General features: G+C 50.0%; 1 long non-coding RNA gene across 1 annotated transcript; it reads left to right on the top strand.

Annotated features, from left to right (window-relative positions):
• The first annotated feature begins 4,123 nt into the window (after positions 1-4,123).
• LOC138425340 (uncharacterized) lies at positions 4,124-5,672 on the top strand. The gene is made up of 2 exons (XR_011251176.1): positions 4,124-4,259; positions 4,340-5,672. It is a non-coding gene; the product is annotated as an uncharacterized lncRNA (long non-coding RNA).
• Positions 5,673-16,533: the final 10,861 nt, after the last annotated feature.

The following is a 16,533-nucleotide window of genomic DNA, read 5'->3' as shown; positions in this document are numbered from 1 at the left end:
CCCTGCCCCGCCCTACCTCGGGTTGAGAGAAAAGCGGCTCACAGCTTCTTCCGGGACACAAACCCCCGCAGGGTCTTCCTCAGCCGGCGCCCGCCTGGCGTCCCAGGGCGCCCGCGCCCCCAGGAGCATCTGGACGCGCCTGCTCTGGCCCCGTGGGCTGCGAGGCGAACCCAGGGGCGACGCGTGTGAATCAGGCACCTCAATTCATACCTGCGCACATGCCCGAAGGCACGCCGTAATTGAGGGTTAGGCCTCGCCCTGGGAATCTGAAGCTGAATCTGGAGACTCAGGTTGCCTCGTGGGGTCTGCAGTCTGGGGAACCCCAGGCATTGGCTGCCGGCACGGCAAGGGGAGCGCCCCATGACTCACCTGTCATTAACACTGCTCTGGCCACTCCTCAACCTAAGACCGCCGTTTGCCAAATACCAAGCCATCAATTTCCCCTCCGAACCAACCAGCTAACACTCAGCAACCTGGGAGCCTTCTCCGCCTCACTCCCTCCTCCCCCTCATCTCCTGTAATTCAAGCCCACCGCGCTTCTTGACAAATCCCCTTCTTTCCACCATCCGCAGTGTTCACACCTTGATCAGCCCTTACTCCTGGCCCGTGCAGTGGCTTTCTAAGGGCCTCTCACTCCTCAGGCTGGAAAGTTAACTTTCCCTAAGCGTGCCTTTGACCTTGATAGTTTGAACGCCCTCCCCCAGCCACCAGCTACAGGGTAAAACAGTCCTCCGTCTACTGCTCCAGGCCCCTGGTTCCAGAAGTTCTGTGAAACTCACTCACCACTAGAAGCACAGGGATCCTCTCCAAAAGTCTCGTATTTGCTAGACTCCCATTTCCCTGTACCTCGAACCTCAGGCTTCCCAAATGTTTCCACCAAAGCATCAGCACACATTCTTAGAGCCTCGCTACTTGACTTATCTGAATGCAAACACAGAAACACAGGAGCCGCGTTAGCTACTTGTCTTTCACACCTTGGCTACCTACCTCTGAGTCGGGAAGAAAACCCAGGCCTCCTTGCTCGCATTATTCCGCCCATGGCACTTCTCCTCCTACCTCCAGCAAACCACCAGCTCCCTTTCAGCAGAAGCTGCTGAGCATGGCCCGCACTGCTCTTCTGGTTCCGGTCACCCGGGCACTTCTAGTACCAGTCTTCTTCCAGGTAGCACCCTCTTCCCTGTTCACTGAAGATTCTGGCTCCTTGTCACGTCTTCCCTGTTTTCATTCCCAGCACCTTCAGCATCCAGGTTGATGACCCATCTCTCTGTCCGCAAGTGACTCCCTCCCCAGGGGAAACCCCAGAGCTTGTCATAACTTGACATCACAGTGTCTCCAAAATCTGCATTAAGGCCACCCCACTCTGCCTGCCCTTCCGGTACTTAAAGTTTGCTGGCTCAGTGTCCCCTCCTCAACACCCCTGAGGGTTCACGCCTGAACCCTCAACACCCTCAACACCCTGTTCTGCTCATAGTGTCCTCGCAAGCCGCCCGGCTACATTTCCCTCACCTCCCGGTTAGATCCCATGGATTCTCATCCTATACTTACCGCCTGGCCAGGCCCTCTGGCAGTGACCCTGGCCAGGCTGAAATGTGGTTGAGTTCCCCACTCTGTGCGCAGCTTCCAGACCTCGACCTGTCCCCTGCCCTCCCCGCCCTCCTGCAGTTACCATCCCTCTCTGCTGTCAATACTTCCTGCAGAAAGTTGAAGCCAAAAGCAGAAACTCCCTCATCTTTCTGCCACCAAACCTACAAAGCCCTGCATGAGTCCCTTTCCCTCCAGTTACACAAAGTAAGGAAGTCTCCCTGCTCCAAGCGAAGGCGGGTCATCCACAGCACTCCAGAGCCCGTCCATGTCAGCTAAGGGTTACCTTATGGGACAAAAGAGACTTTGCAAGTGTAATTACAGTAAGGATCTTGAGGGGTGGGGGGCGGGCGGTGGGGGTTATTCTGGGCTGTCTCTGTTGGCCCTAGATGTCCTCACAGGAGAGGAGCAGGGGGGAAACGTGGGCATGGTAGATGGTGTGACCGGAGCAGAGAGATGTGAAGATGTTCAACACCCCGGCCCACCTTTGAAGATGGAGGGAGCAACAAAGAACAAAGGAAGCAGCTCTAGAAGCAGCTCTGGAAGCCGGAAAAGGCAAGAGACAGGCTCCAGAGGGACCTGTGGCCATACTGTCAATCTGACTCTATTGGTCCAGTGACACCGATCTGGACTTCTGCCCTCCAGGCTGTAAAAGGAGGAGCGTGTGTTGTTTTCATGACACCAGGTCCGGGGTAGTTTGTTAGAGCAGCCCGGGAGGACCCATAAGCCAGCTGCTCCCGCCCCCATCGCAGGCCTGCTCTCGGCCTGGCTCCCGCTGCAACCGCTCTCTCTCCTGCACGAATTCCCAGACGCTTCCCCTCTGCGGGATCATTCCCACCCATGGACAAACACACCTTCCTATTTCCTAACTTCAGAAAACATCCCTTGACCGCAGGAGCCTCCGGCTACTACCCCAATTCCATAGTTTTCCGTTATAGCAAAATCCTTCCACACTATCTACAAGCCCCTGTCCGTTCATTCTTTGTGCCCTTCTGGCTCCAGCACCCAGTGGACACCAAAGTCACCGACGATATCATACCAGCAAATCGGAGGAACACTACACTCTATCTTTCTGGGCTTCCTGGCAGCTTTGGGACAAACAAAACTGGCCGCATTTTGATCAGTAACCCACCCGTGATGCCTCCCACGCATGCATCCTCCTTGGTGCCCTCCACCCGGCCCTGAGATCGAAGCTTCTCAGCCTCCAAACGGCTCCTCTCGCCCTCTCTCTGAGCTCACGCACAACCCCAGTGGACACACTGTCTGTGTGCTGATGACACTGACCCTTCTGTTAACCAGCTGAGACCTTTCTCCACGCACTCACTGCCTATTTGATCTCAGCATCTGCCTGTCTTACAGGCAGAGCCCAGCCTCACACACGGGATTCCCCACAATTTGCTTGGCCTTCTGTTTCTCCACCTTGGAAAACGGTCCTTCCTTGTGGTTGGCTCAAATCAGAAACCCGGCGGGCTCGTTTCGATGCCCTTTTCCTGCGGCTGGTCTCACCCCACTGCAGCCCCCAGGGCACATCATCAACAGGCTCATTTCATTTCTGAAACAGCTCCAGTCCACCCCTGCCTGCCGCCCCCGCCCACGACCCCAGGCCCCTGATCTCATCTAGGAGGTTCTCCTGATCATCAGGCCCCAGAGTCCCTTCAGTCTGTCCACCCAGCAGCTACAAACGCATCATAACACTGGCTCAATTCCCTTCAGTGGCCTCCTTTTCTCTTAGGAAAAAAAAAAATCCCAGCTCTTTGCTCTGGTGCTCAAGGGCCTGCAGAAAAGGAATCACCTCCTCCTGGCCCGTCCTCTGCCGCCCTGGGTCTCAGTCCACGGATTACCCTAATCCCAGTCCCCTCTGCATTTCTGGCCCCTCATCGGCACAGCCGGGCTCGCTGCCCAGCTCTTTTCCTGGGACTGCCCTCGTGGTGCCCTCAAGTCTTTTGCCCCCACGGCACCTCGCAGCCCTCCGGAGCCCTGCCCTCTGCTTCGTGTGCTCTGTCAGGGGCCACACAGTTGAGTTTCCATGTGGCCCTTTCTGCAATTTGATGGTACTTGTCGCACATTTCTGTGCTCACGTGGTTGCTGGCCCTCCTCCCCGTCAACCCCAGGAAGGACGCTCTCTCCGGTGCGCCCACCACTCCCTGCCTGGAACCCAGAGCCCATCTCCTCCCCATCTCTCTCCCAGGCTCCACCAAGACTAGATACTGGTCACTCGCTCTTCCCAAGGAGACGTCAAGCCGCTCGCCCTGCCTGCACCGCCACTCCCCTTCTCTGGGCCAGTCACAGCCCTGCCTTCCCTGCGTGGCCCCCGACACCACTGGCCCTCTCGGCCTCCCTGGCCGGCTCTGTCAGGTTCCTCCTGTCAGCTCCCAGGTCCCGCTTGGAACGCACACGCTTTCCCACCCTGTACCCGGGTCCCCACTGCAGCCGGGAGGTGCGGGAGAAGCTGTCCTGCACAGGGTTGGTGGGGGAGAAGGCCAGTGGGAGGAATCCCTGCTGACAGGCGGGGCGGGGGGCGGGGGACGGGGGGGGGGCGGGTAGGGATCTACAGCGTTTGTTTCCCACCTGCCGAGAGTGAAATGAATCCCCAGTGTGTTGCCACTTTGGGAAGAGGACCCCAGAGAACATTCTCTAAATGTGGAAACCGAAAGGCCACCATTTGAACTCTTTACCAGGTGCGTCCTGAGTTATAATTGGGCTACAAATGCTACTTTTAGGCAGGTACTGAAAGCACTAACATCCTGTTGTTTTGTAGGTCAGAACATTCTGGAAGGTGTATCTGAAGAAGAGAAACCATAGTTTCCTCAAGGAGCTTTTGTGATGGTTCAGATGTGATTGCTGAAAAAGAGAGCAGAGCTGGATGACTGCTCTCAACAGAGAAAGTGCAAAGAAAAGACCAAAGCAATTTCCCAGTTGGTGACGCTCAGAGAAATGGGGCTATTTTTAGTGCTTTAAAGTAGTTAATGGGGGACTTTGCTGGCAGTCCTGTGGTTAAGACACTGCACTCCTGATGCAGGTGGCGTGGGCTTGACCCCTGGTTGAGGAACTAAGATTCTGCATGCTGCAGAGTGGGGGGAGAAACGAAAATGGTTAATGGAAACTCATTTACAAAACAGAAATAAGAGTTACAGATGTAGGTTTATGGTTACCAGGTAGTAAGGGGCGGGAGGATAAATTAGGATTGACATTCAAATACTATATATAAACTAGATAACTAATAAGAACTACTGTATAGCACAGAGAAGTCTACTCAATACTCTGTAATAACCTATATGGGAAAATAATCTTAAAAAGAGTGGACGTATGTCTATGTGTAACTGGTTTAAAACTCAACATTCAAAAAACTAAGATCATGGCATCCAGTCCCATCACTTCATGGCAAGTAGATGGGGAAAACTGTGGGAAAAGTGTCAGATTTCATTTTCTTGGGCTCCAAAATCAATACAGACGATGACTGCAGCCATGAAATTAAAAGACACTTGCTCCTTAGAAGAATAGCTATGTCAAACCTAGACAGTGTTTTAAAAAGCAGAGACATCACTTTGCCAACAAAGGTCTGTCTAGTCAAAGCTATGGTCTTTCCAGTAGTCATGTATGGATGTGAGAGTTGGACTACAAAGAAGGCTGAGCACCAAAGCATTGACGCTTTTGAACCGTGGTGCTGGAGAAGGCTCTTGAGAGTTCCCTGGAAAGCAAGGTGATCAATCCAGTCCATCCTAAAGGAAATCAGTGCTGAATATTCATCGGAAGGACTGATGCTCAAGCTGAAACTCCAATTCTTTGGCTACCTGATGCGAAGAGCTGACTCACTGGAAAAGACCCTGTTGCTGAGCAAAATTGAGGGCAAGAGAAGGGGCTGGCAGAGGATGAGATGGCTGGATGGCGTCACCGACTCAATGGACATGAGTTTGAGCAAGCTCAGGGAGACAGTGATGGACAGAGAAGCCTGGCCTGCTACAGTTCGTGGGGTCACAAAGAGTCAGACATGACGTAGCGACTGAACAGCAACAATAACCTGACTCACTTTGCTGTATACCTGCAAGTAACACAACTCTGTAAGTGGAGTAAACTACAATAAATTATTTTTTAATAACATAAAATGGTTAATGGAGAGTTGGTATTTACTCACTACCCACATAACCTCCTTGGTTAACACTGCCCATCTCCTCCTAAATGATTGATAGGTGCAGGAAGAGATATTCTAACATAAGAGATTCAGTTGTCTGGGAGATAAATCTTTTGAAATTCATGTGGGATGCACGCTGGTTGGGGGGTGGTGGGGGGAAGAGTTCCCATGTTGAATGATGAAGCTGAAAGAACCATGCTATTTCTCCATGTCTGGGGACATCCGGCTCCAGCCTTCCACCGGGCGCACGGGCTCTGTGCACGAGCTGCTCTTCGGCGCGTTCCCGCCCTGCCGTCCTCCCAGCACCTCCTTTGCTGGCTGCTACCGTGGCAGCTCGTCTTCCACACATTCCTTGGGTGCAAGGCCAACAGGCTGATGCAAAGCTTGCCCATCAGTACCCGGGCTGGGGCGCAGTCTTCCCACCAAGGAAGAAGGCCACTTCCTCAGCAGCTCCTTTCTCTTCTTGGCCGCGCTGGCTGGTGCAGATGGCCCTGGCCATGGCCTGCGGTGTTCCCTGTGAGCGCGTGGACACATCTCTCTCACGGTGCTCAGAGGCCGCCTCCTAACAGCTGCCTGAATCCCAGAGCATTATTCCAAACTCAGACTCCAGGGGAATGGTGGACCCAAGCCAGTGGGTCTCATGGCTGTAGTCAGCTGTGTTCCGAGCACAGCGCTGGCGCCCCAGCCCTGCTCCAGCGTGGGGAAGCACTGGGCCCAGGTGAGGCACCGTCAGGGTCTCTGCCCTCGGTGCCCAGGAGAGGGGTGCTGCAGGGCCCTTTGAGCACAGATGTCTAGCTGTCCTCTTCTGGTTGCTTCCATTTTGTCCTAAAATGGGAGCTAGTACCATGAACCGGGACCAAAGCAGTCCTGGAGTCTGGAGAGGGAAGAGGGAGTCTGAGGCCCAGAAAAGCATGGGAGACTGATGGACCAGGGTGGTCTGGCATGACTGACCGGTGGCCGTGGGGACCCACCAGAATTCAACGGGACACACCTGGACTTCCTCCAGGTACGTTCCGTTGTGCAGAACAGACAAGGAGCTGGGTTTAGCCAGCCCTGTGTTTTAGTCAAGGGAGGGGAGCAAAGAGGGAGACAGGGAACACAGTGAGAGCAGAGGCAGGAAAGAAATGATAGTACTTGACTATGGAACTGAAGCCGGTAAATTAATCAAACAATTCTCCGAAGCAGTTGTGATACTTAGCCACGTCTACATACAGTGCATGAGCTCATGACAGCCTTGCTAAGTAAGTTCCAGCAAGTCACTTGGCAATTAGTTTACTGGGAAGTCATATGCATGCTCCCTTCTCTGGTTCTGCTTGCACTGATCGGCACAGCCCAGCACCACTTCCTGCCTGGGTTGTCTTTCTAGTCTCCTGGCTCTTAGGATGAGCTCTGTGTACTCCTGTCCAAACCATGTGCAGCCGCTTTTACCAAGATCATCTTGAGATAACAGGTCTAGTGTGTCACTGCTGAGTCTCCAGTAAAGAATAGCTCTATATTTCTTATAGGGCTTCCTGGTAGCTCAGCAGTAAAAAAAAAACAAACAAACAAACAAAAAAAACTACCTGCAGTGCAGGAGATGCAGGAGACCTGGGTTCAATTCCTAGGTCGGGAAGATCCCCTGGAGGAGGAAATGGCAACCCACTCCAGTATTCTCGCCTAGGAAATCCCATGGACAGAGGAGCCTGGTGGGCTACAGTCCAGGGGTCACAAAGAGTTGGACGCGGCTGAGCAAGCGAGCTGTATGTCATCTTATGCCACGTCACAAATCCTCTGTGTGGCTTTCGCGGCCCCCTCTACTTCTGCAATCTTGTCCGGAAGGCTGGTTTTCTTACTGCCTGCAGTAGGGTACATAATGCACGGCGATAGCACTGGGTGCAAGAGAGGAATGGGATTGGAGCAGGGCTGGAGGGAGCCGTGTGTGTGCGTGTGTGTGTGTGTGTGTACATCTTTCATCTGAATATTTTTGCAATAAGCATGTCTTCATATCACTTTTGTAATTCTGTAATTGAAAAAAAAATTAAATTTAATGGACGTGATTGTTGCAATTTGACGATACAGGTAGTTTAAATTTAAATGAGCACATGCATACCCTTGACCCAGCAATAGGTTAAGCACCTTATCTTTGGGAGATAACTTTACAGGTTCATTGTAGCATTGTTTAAAATAGCAAACCTTTGGAAACAACCCAATATCCCTTAAGAGAGGACTGAGTTAAAAATATATATGGTCTATTCAGACTATTTACAATATGAACAGCAGTGCATTTTAGTGGTTAATAATGGTGCAGTCTCTGCATTAGACTGCTGAAGTTTGAATTCCAGCTCTTGCCTAGCTGTGTGGTTTTGGATAATTTAAATGCTGTGCTTAAGTTTCTTCATCTGTTCAGTGGGGACTCTAATAACACCTACTTTATAGATTTGTTGTAAGAAATTATTACAACATGATGAGTTATTACATACAAAGTGCTTCAAACCATGCCTGGTTCCATCTGTTGTTGCTGAGTTGCTGATTTAGAAATATTATGATACATATATACACACACACACACACACACGTATACATATATATGTATCAATTCAGAGTGAATTAGCACTCATCTGTGAAAAAATTACAGAACTTCTCAGTGCTGGAACGTTCAAGTGTCTAAAGAATTAGCATCATTTTATTTCTCTTTACTTCAAAGAATGATGCCTCATTCAATATTTCTATTTCATTTAATAAGCAGGTCCAAATTTCCTTTGTTTGACTCAAAATTCCTGGCACTGAAGGCAATGCACTTAGTTTTTAAAATTTATAAACAGACCTTATGGAAAACTTTGGGAAATGTTAATATATATATATATATGTACACATATATACACGAGTACATTTTCACCTACTTCTATTTAAACTGAGTAAAATTGTATCTCCATAGAAATAAAAGTCTCCTTTTAAAGAATTTTAGTCCAAATTTAACATCTTCTGGATATGTCATTACCTTCTATTTTTTAAAATTCTTCCTTTTTTAAAAAAAAAATCCATGTGTATAAAGAAAACCAAAGTTTAAGACACTTTAATAACTGATTCCATTAAGGCAACAAAATCAGGTCTTCCGTCTACATGCACACAAATAATGCGACGACCATGAACCTTTGACCAGCAGCAAAAACTGGGTCTTGAACATCTAGCATCTAGCATTTAGTCACTTGTGCCTTCTTGCTCCATGGTTCACTACACATGGAAGAATCTACAGTCCCACACAGGCAGCCGAGACGTCATACAGACTAAACTGAATGCGTTTCATGATGGGCAAGCCCTAGTGATGTAACTGTGACTTTTCTGCTCTGTTAAAACTCCCTTTGCAGTTTTCATCAACACGATGGTGTTATTCCCATTCTTCCAGCCAAATCCCAAAGCCCGCAGCGACCTCCTCCCTTGGCTATCAGGGAGGGCACCCGGGGCATCTTGAGGGCGTGGCCTCACTACGTGCAGGCGGGCAGCTCCGGTTGCCAGGGCAGCTGCCCACATCTGTCCTGGAGATGCAGGAGCATGGGGTTTCTGAGTTACGGGGCTGTGTCTGCCAAGACTTCCTGGCAAAGCGTTGTGTCTGCAAAACAGACACGGTGACGGGGACCTCCGTACGGGTCTTTAAGACATGCCTCCACCCTCCAAGGGCTTCCCTGGAGGCTAAATTGGTGAGGAGTCTGCCTGCAGCGCAGGAGATCCAGGTTTAGTCCCTGGGTCACGAAGACCTCCTGGACAAGGAAATGGTAACACACTCCAGGATTCCTGCCTAGAGAATCCCATGGACAGAGGAGCCTGGTGGGTTACAGTCCCTGGGGTCGCAAAGAGTTGGACACGACTGAGCAACTAAACCACCACCAAATGCAAAAACAAGCAAACAAACAAAAAAGGCCTAGTGACAGGACTTAACACCAGAGCTCGCAAGTCAAGGTCGAGTGGGGTGGACTTTGAGGTCCTTGAGGGGTCCTTCCTACTTACACCACTGCCAGTCCGTCCAGTCTGACCAGTAGGAGTGCCTGGGTTCACCTGGCTGGAGACAGGTGCTGTTTGTTATCTAGGGGGATGAAGGGTGCTCCCCACCCCACTTCATATATTGTAGTCTGAACCCTCAGTACCTTGGAATGCGACCATATTTAAGTTAAAGAACTTTAAAGAGGTAATTAAGTTAAATGAAGTCATACGGGTGGGTCCTGATCTCATATAATTGACGTCCTCAGAAGAGACTAGAATGCACACAGATGGAAAGACCACAGGAGGACACGGGGGAAGAAAGCCGTCTGCAAGCCTCAGAAGACACCCGGCCTGCTGGCACCGTGACCTTGGATTTCCAGCCTCCGGAACTATGAGAAAAAAATACTTCTGTTGTTTAGGACCACCATCTGTGGTCCTCTGTTGTGGAGGCCTGGGCAAAGTCAAACCCCATCCAAGTCTTCCCTTCACTGGGTGAGACTGAGCCTCAGGATGTCCTTCTGTTTTGGAGGGGGACCTGTGCCCGGGAACAGCCACCTAGGGGGGTTCTGCCCTGGAACTCAGCTCGGGGAAGGAGGCACCTCTTCTCTGATATCACAGTGAACTCCCTTTTCTCATTTTCCTCTCCATGCTTTTTAACACAACAAAATACAAGACCAGTGAGAGGCAAACCAAGCCTCCCCACTGTCCAGGAAGGGGGACAGCCTGCAGTCCCCTGCAGCTCACAGTTGAAATGTCTGTGACTGTACGGGCAGGTCCCTGACTTCTCAGTAGGGGCCCTTTTCACAGGAAGAATTGACAGGGAAAAAGAAATCTGACTCCATGTTGGATCTGTTTCTTTCCCCTGGACCTTTGTATTCTATTGCTTCTGCTACAAGTTAATCACTATAATGATATTGCGTGCTCAGAGGTGTCCGACTCTTTTGTGACCCCAGGGACTGCAGCCCACCAGGCTCCTCTGTCCATGGAATTCTCCAGGCAAGAATACTGGAGTGGGTTGCCATTTCCTTCTCCAGGGGATCTTCCCGACCCAGGGACTGAACCGGCATCTCTTGTGCCTCCTGCATTGGCAGGCGGGTTCTTTGCCACTGCATGCGCCACCTGGAAAGCCCAAACGATGTAGCCTATAACTTAGAATGTACATAAAGGCCCAACCACGGAAACCCTGCCTCCCAAGCCTAAACATGAGGCTAGAATGCCTTCGTTCAGCTCACAGGAAATAGTCTGACCAGGCCCACCTGTGAGTGGCTGCAGGAAGGAAGAAACTGACACATCCCCTCTGGAGTCTGGCCAGAATCAGGAAATAACTGCAACGACTTATCACCTTTTTACTTTACCGCATCCCTCCCCCACTCACCCCCCCCCCCCATAACTGGTTCTATAAAAGAAACTATTAATAGCATCACACCTGGGCAAGGTGGTTCTTTGGGACACTAGTCTGCTGTCCTGACAGTCTGCTGGCTTTCCTGATAAAGCCACTATTCCTGCCCTAACAACTGTCTCGATTTATTGCCCTGTCATGCAGTGAGCAAGCAGATCCAACCAGTCCATTCTAAAAGAAATCAACCCTGAATATTCACTGGAAGAACGGATGATGAAGCTGAAGCTCCAGTATTTTGGCCACTTGACTTGCAGAGCCGACTCACTGGAAAAGACCCTGATGCTGGGAAAGATTGAGAGCAAGAAAAGATGGGGACGATAGAGGGTGAGATGGTTGGATGGCATCACCGACTCAATGGACGTGGGTTTGAGCAAACTCAGGGAGATGGTGATGGACAAGGAAGCCTGGTGTGCTGCAGTCCACAGGGTCACAAAGAGCGGGGCATGCCTGAGCACCTGAACATGGGCAGTGAGCGATACCAGTTTGGACCTTTAACAGTCTGGGCAAAGCCTGGCTGGTAACCACGGAGCAGGCATTGTTGGTGAGTTAGACAGTTTTTGCCATTTATGGAATAAAAGACGTGAACGTTCCTTTGCTTCACATTTCAATTCACTCTCGGCCATTTCTGATCCTCTCTCATCCATCACTATAACATCTTTTCAGCCGAAGCTTATTTCCAACACTGGGAACCGCTTTTGCTTTTGCATTGCTAGGTGACAATATCCAACCACTGCCTGCTTGTTCTATTTATTTGTTCCTACTGGGCTGTTCAGGATCGTTTCTCCCTAACTCACGGAGGAACCCTCGCTCCCAGGCAGGAACCAGACCCGTGACGGAAACACCAGCCGCTGGGTCCAGCCACAGCACCTGGGTCTGTTCTGAGCTCCCGAGTCCTGCTCTTGACTCACCCGCAGCAGCCACGTCTCTCACGTTATATTTTCGATACGACTTTAAAAAGGCAAATGAATTAATGTGTGCCTTGAGGATTTAACCAAGCTGCCAGTAGAATGTTTTGTTTTCACAGCTGTGCTCGCACGCTGAGATGATGCCATTTCAAGAGAGATAGCCTGATGTAATGCTGTGACCGCGCAATTGTCATCGGGCTGAAGAGGAGAGCATTGTGATCGCAATGGAAAAGAGCAGTGAGGTCTGCATCCGCGGGCTCAGATTCCACTCACTGCAATAATCTCAACCTTTGAGCAGGGCTAGGAGGGGAAATTACTGCAAGCTGCTGAATACACATGACATCATCTCGCCACCCACAAATCTTAGGAGCATGACAGGCCAGAAGATGGCATACGCGCAGAGGAAGACAACTCCAACCGAGCTGACAGGTTCTGTGGGTTTGAGGGGAAACACTGTCGCAACAGCAATTCTCTCCCCCTGTGTTCTTTTTCGGTTTGGCACCTGTGGTACCGTGAAATTAGGACTATGACAACAAGCCATTAGCTTCCCCCAGAGCCACGATCAAAGCTCCCTCTGTGAGGCGTTCTGTGAGCTTCAGAGCCCTTTTCCATTAGCGCTTTCACAGCCTGGGGCTTGGGAGGCTGGGGTCTGAACACGTATGTGTGCAACTGTGTGGTCAGTCCTTAAGCTACCTTTCCTGGTCTCACCATAGAGTTCCTACGTGCCATGTACAGACCCGAGTTGTCAAAGGTCACAAAGAGGCTGCTTCCTGCCTGCTCACCCTGCAGCTGCTCCCCCATGTTGGCCGGAATGCGGGACACATTTTTGTGTGTGTGTTCAAATTCTCTTCCATTAAAGGACACACAACTTCTTGACATGTGATTTTGGAAATGCTATTATATCCATATCAAGGAACTGTGAGATGAAATATTTCCTGCCATATTGGCGGGCAATAAATGTCACAGCCATCAGTGATTTCAGGCCTCCAAAAACATGAATGAGGGCTCCCAAAAGGGGATACAATGCCTGCTATTCAGCAGATGCTTATAGTTAGGTTTTAATCAAACTTATTCTAAAAATTGTTTGGGAAGCTCTTTGGATTTCAGAACAACAAAGGATTATGGAGCTATACCCAAAGAGAATAACAAATAAGTTACTTCTTTTACATTAACTTTCCTTAACTGATAAAATACTCTTTTAGGAAGACACCCCCCACAGTGATTGCTCCAGAGGTGCGGGCTGCGTGGGGGAATGCAAGCAGCAGCGCTTCGCCACTTCTGCTGCTCCTGAGTGAACAGGAATTAAGGACGCAGACCACTCGGGAAACAGGATCTGGCCCCAGACGGCCGAGGTGCCTATAAAAGGAATGAAATCAGTGAGCCCAGAGGCTTGAGAAGAGCGCCAGATTCCTTAGCCTGATACCTGGTTTTCCTTACTTAATAATAATCTTTGATGTTCAGGCTGCCCTTCCCCTTTGCTGCAAACTTGTATATAGCCTGCTGACTCCCACCTGTGCCTCCTCCAAGGAGTTTTCGCAGGGCTATGGAGATGCTGTCTCCTGGGCTCAGAGTCCTTAACATTCCCACCGAATAAAATAACTCTCTGCTTTCAGATTGTGACTAGTTTTTTAGTCGACAGAACTGTATATGCTATAATCATCACAGTGGGAAGAAATCAGAAAGCTACAGTTTAGAAGGAACAGCGCCAGAGCCACAAGGCACCTGGACACAAGGCTTTGGGGGAAAAGAAATCCCTACATCTCCATTCACTCACTTTCAGGGCTTGGTCCAGCACATTTAGGATTTGCCGGGAAAGCTGCTTATAATTAGGTTCTAGTCAAACTTATTCTAAAAATGGTTTTGAAAGCTCTTTGGATTTCAGAACAATGAAGGATTATGAAGCTATACTCAAAGAGAGGAACAAATAAGTTACTTCTTTTACATTAAATTTCCTTAACTGACAGAATATTCCTTTAAGAAGACACAGTTCTATTTCTGTACTCTTTCAGTTTTTAAAATTTTATAAATAACCTATTAATACTTATTGTTGGAAAAATGTTAAAAACTCCATCTGTAGACTTAAGGCAAAATCTTTCTAAATGACTTCCCTTCTAGAAGCTCCACAGATGCAGCCCAAGGCAGGGCAACACCTAGTCTGTACAAAGTCCTCTTGTGAGGTCCCTCACCTCCCCCTTCCTCCCTGATCCAGCCTTACCTTGATGCTTAGAGACAGGGAACAAGCAGGGTTAAGGACATCAAGATTTTTGCCAGCTGAGATAGCCGAGTGGCAGAGAATGGATGAGCGCTCAAATGTTCTGCATCTCAGCAGCCTTTGTGTTTTCTGCTGACACAACGGTTTCCACCGTCATGGGGATTATTCTTAATACCTTGTCAGTGGTCAGGGGTCACTGGTGGGTAGACATCATTCACCTAAACCAAGGTAGACCGGGTCTCCCAGGTTGGTGGGGCCCAACCGACCGTCCCCTGGCTCCTGTCCCAGTTCAGCCTGGGAGTTTGGGAGCACTTTGCCAGATTTGCATAATGTCCCATCCTATCCCCCCAGCAGCTCGTCAAGTGGCCATTTCATTTGCTCTAAATTTACCATCATGTTCTTACAAATGTGTGTGATTTATCAACAGTGATCTGTCCCTTGAAAATCATAGTACGATCCTCCCATGATCACACTTGTGTCACCATGACTCCCAAAAGAGAGTGCAAATAACTCCACGTACTGTCTGTCTTGAAACCGAATTCTAAGCAGCAGCACTCGGCACTCTTCTCCTTCTCCTCCTCCTGCTACGGCTGGCTTCTAGGGTTTCCAGCCTGTGTCTCCCCCATTCCAGAAATGCATCTTTTCAGGACTCGAGAAAGCCTTTCTCATTCAAGGAAGAACATTCCCAGACATCGTCTAGAAACCTTCCAGTGTAACAGTCTGGAGGGGTAGTACAGAAAGCTCTCAGGGACAAGGAGGTGTCAGGAGAGACGTGGGTTTGTTTGACTGATTTGGTGTCCAGTGACATCCGTTCATAAGCGACCAATGCCCATGACCAGCCAGGTCCTTCCAGACCCAGGCGTTGTATTCCTCTGGAAACACCCTCACGCTGTGCCCTCGGCAGTCAAGGAGACACTTCTCTGTTGTCAACGACTCTCTTTGAGGTGACTCACCTCCTTTTTATTTGTTGACTGTCTCCCTTCTCCCTATACCAGAAGCTCAGAGATGTCAAAAGTGGTCTTTTCTGCATCTCTGTTTTCCCAAGGCCTAACACCATTCTGGGGCCCTCCAGAAAGATTTGTGAATTAATGACAGAGGTGGCATCTCTTCCATTTCAAAGGAGAAAACATCTTTTGCCTGAGGAGCAGGAAAGCTGTGGCTGCTTTACTGCTTCTTTCCCTCAGCAGTGAGGAGCAGGGGGACACCCGCCCCGTCTGTCAACCCCAGGGACCGTCTGTGGGACAAGGAGCAGCTCCCGCGAAAGGGCTGTAAGCCAGAGGTGGACTCAGACGAGAACCGGGTTCCCAGAGGCTGGTCTCCCCTGTCCCCATTTTAAAGTGCTGCATTTTGTCAACTGCCCAAAAGTTTCTCGGAAGGCCTCATTTTAATAAAGTCTGGAATGGGCAGCTTTTAAGGAGAGAAGCTAAAGGAAATCTATCAGAGAAGGAAGAACTGTCATGAAGAGGGATTTTGCAATAACTTGGGGTGTATTCAGAGGCATATAATTTCTCCCAGTCCAGCAATCCAGTGGGAATTTGTGGGGGGGAGGGGGAAGGGAGGAGAAGGAGCTCAGGCTTCCCTGGGGGCTCAGACGGTAAAGAATCTGCCTGCGGTGCAGCAAACCCGGGTTTGATCCCTGGGTCAGGGCGATCCCCTGGAGGAGGGCATGGCAGCCCACTCCAGTACTCTTGCCTGGAGAATCCCATGGACAGAGGAGCCTGGAGGGCTGCAGTCCATGGGGTTGCAAAGAGTCGGACACGACTGAGCAACTGAGTGACGCTTCCACTTTCATGAAGGAGCTTAAGGAAAGGCAAACACACACACACAGGCAAAATACTGATGAGGGCATCACTAATAATTTGGGGAAACTATATTAAAGCATTCCTATTGAGAAATGGAATATTTCCTGCTCTATCAAGTAAACAAAGGATGTCACGGTCATCAGTGGTTACAGCCCTCCAACTTGAGCCGGTGAGCCCTGAGAAAACTCAGGAAAGAAAAGAATACCTGCTATCCAGCAGCCACCACAGTACAGCCCCTCCCTCTGGTGAGCCCTGAGGACACGCACGCAGGATGTGAACACTCAGGAAACTGTTCCCAGAGAGCTGCGGTGCACACCAAGGGGATGGTTTCAGTGAGCCCAGACTCCTGCAGCTTCCCATACACAGAAAAGCACTTCATTCCTTAATTGCACATATCTGGTTTCTAGGATTAACAGTAATCTTTTGATGCCCCAACTACCTGCCCTTTGTTGCAACACTTTCATATATCTTAGCTTCCCCGGCCGCCTCTTCGGAGAACTTTCTCAGAGCTCTCAGAAACACTGTCTCCCGGGCTGCAGTCTTCATTTTGC

This window comes from Ovis canadensis, chromosome 20 (genome assembly GCF_042477335.2).
Source record: "Ovis canadensis isolate MfBH-ARS-UI-01 breed Bighorn chromosome 20, ARS-UI_OviCan_v2, whole genome shotgun sequence".
NCBI lineage: Eukaryota > Metazoa > Chordata > Mammalia > Artiodactyla > Bovidae > Ovis > Ovis canadensis.
Note: the sequence above shows the minus strand (reverse complement) of the source record. Positions and strands in the feature narration are given on the sequence as shown.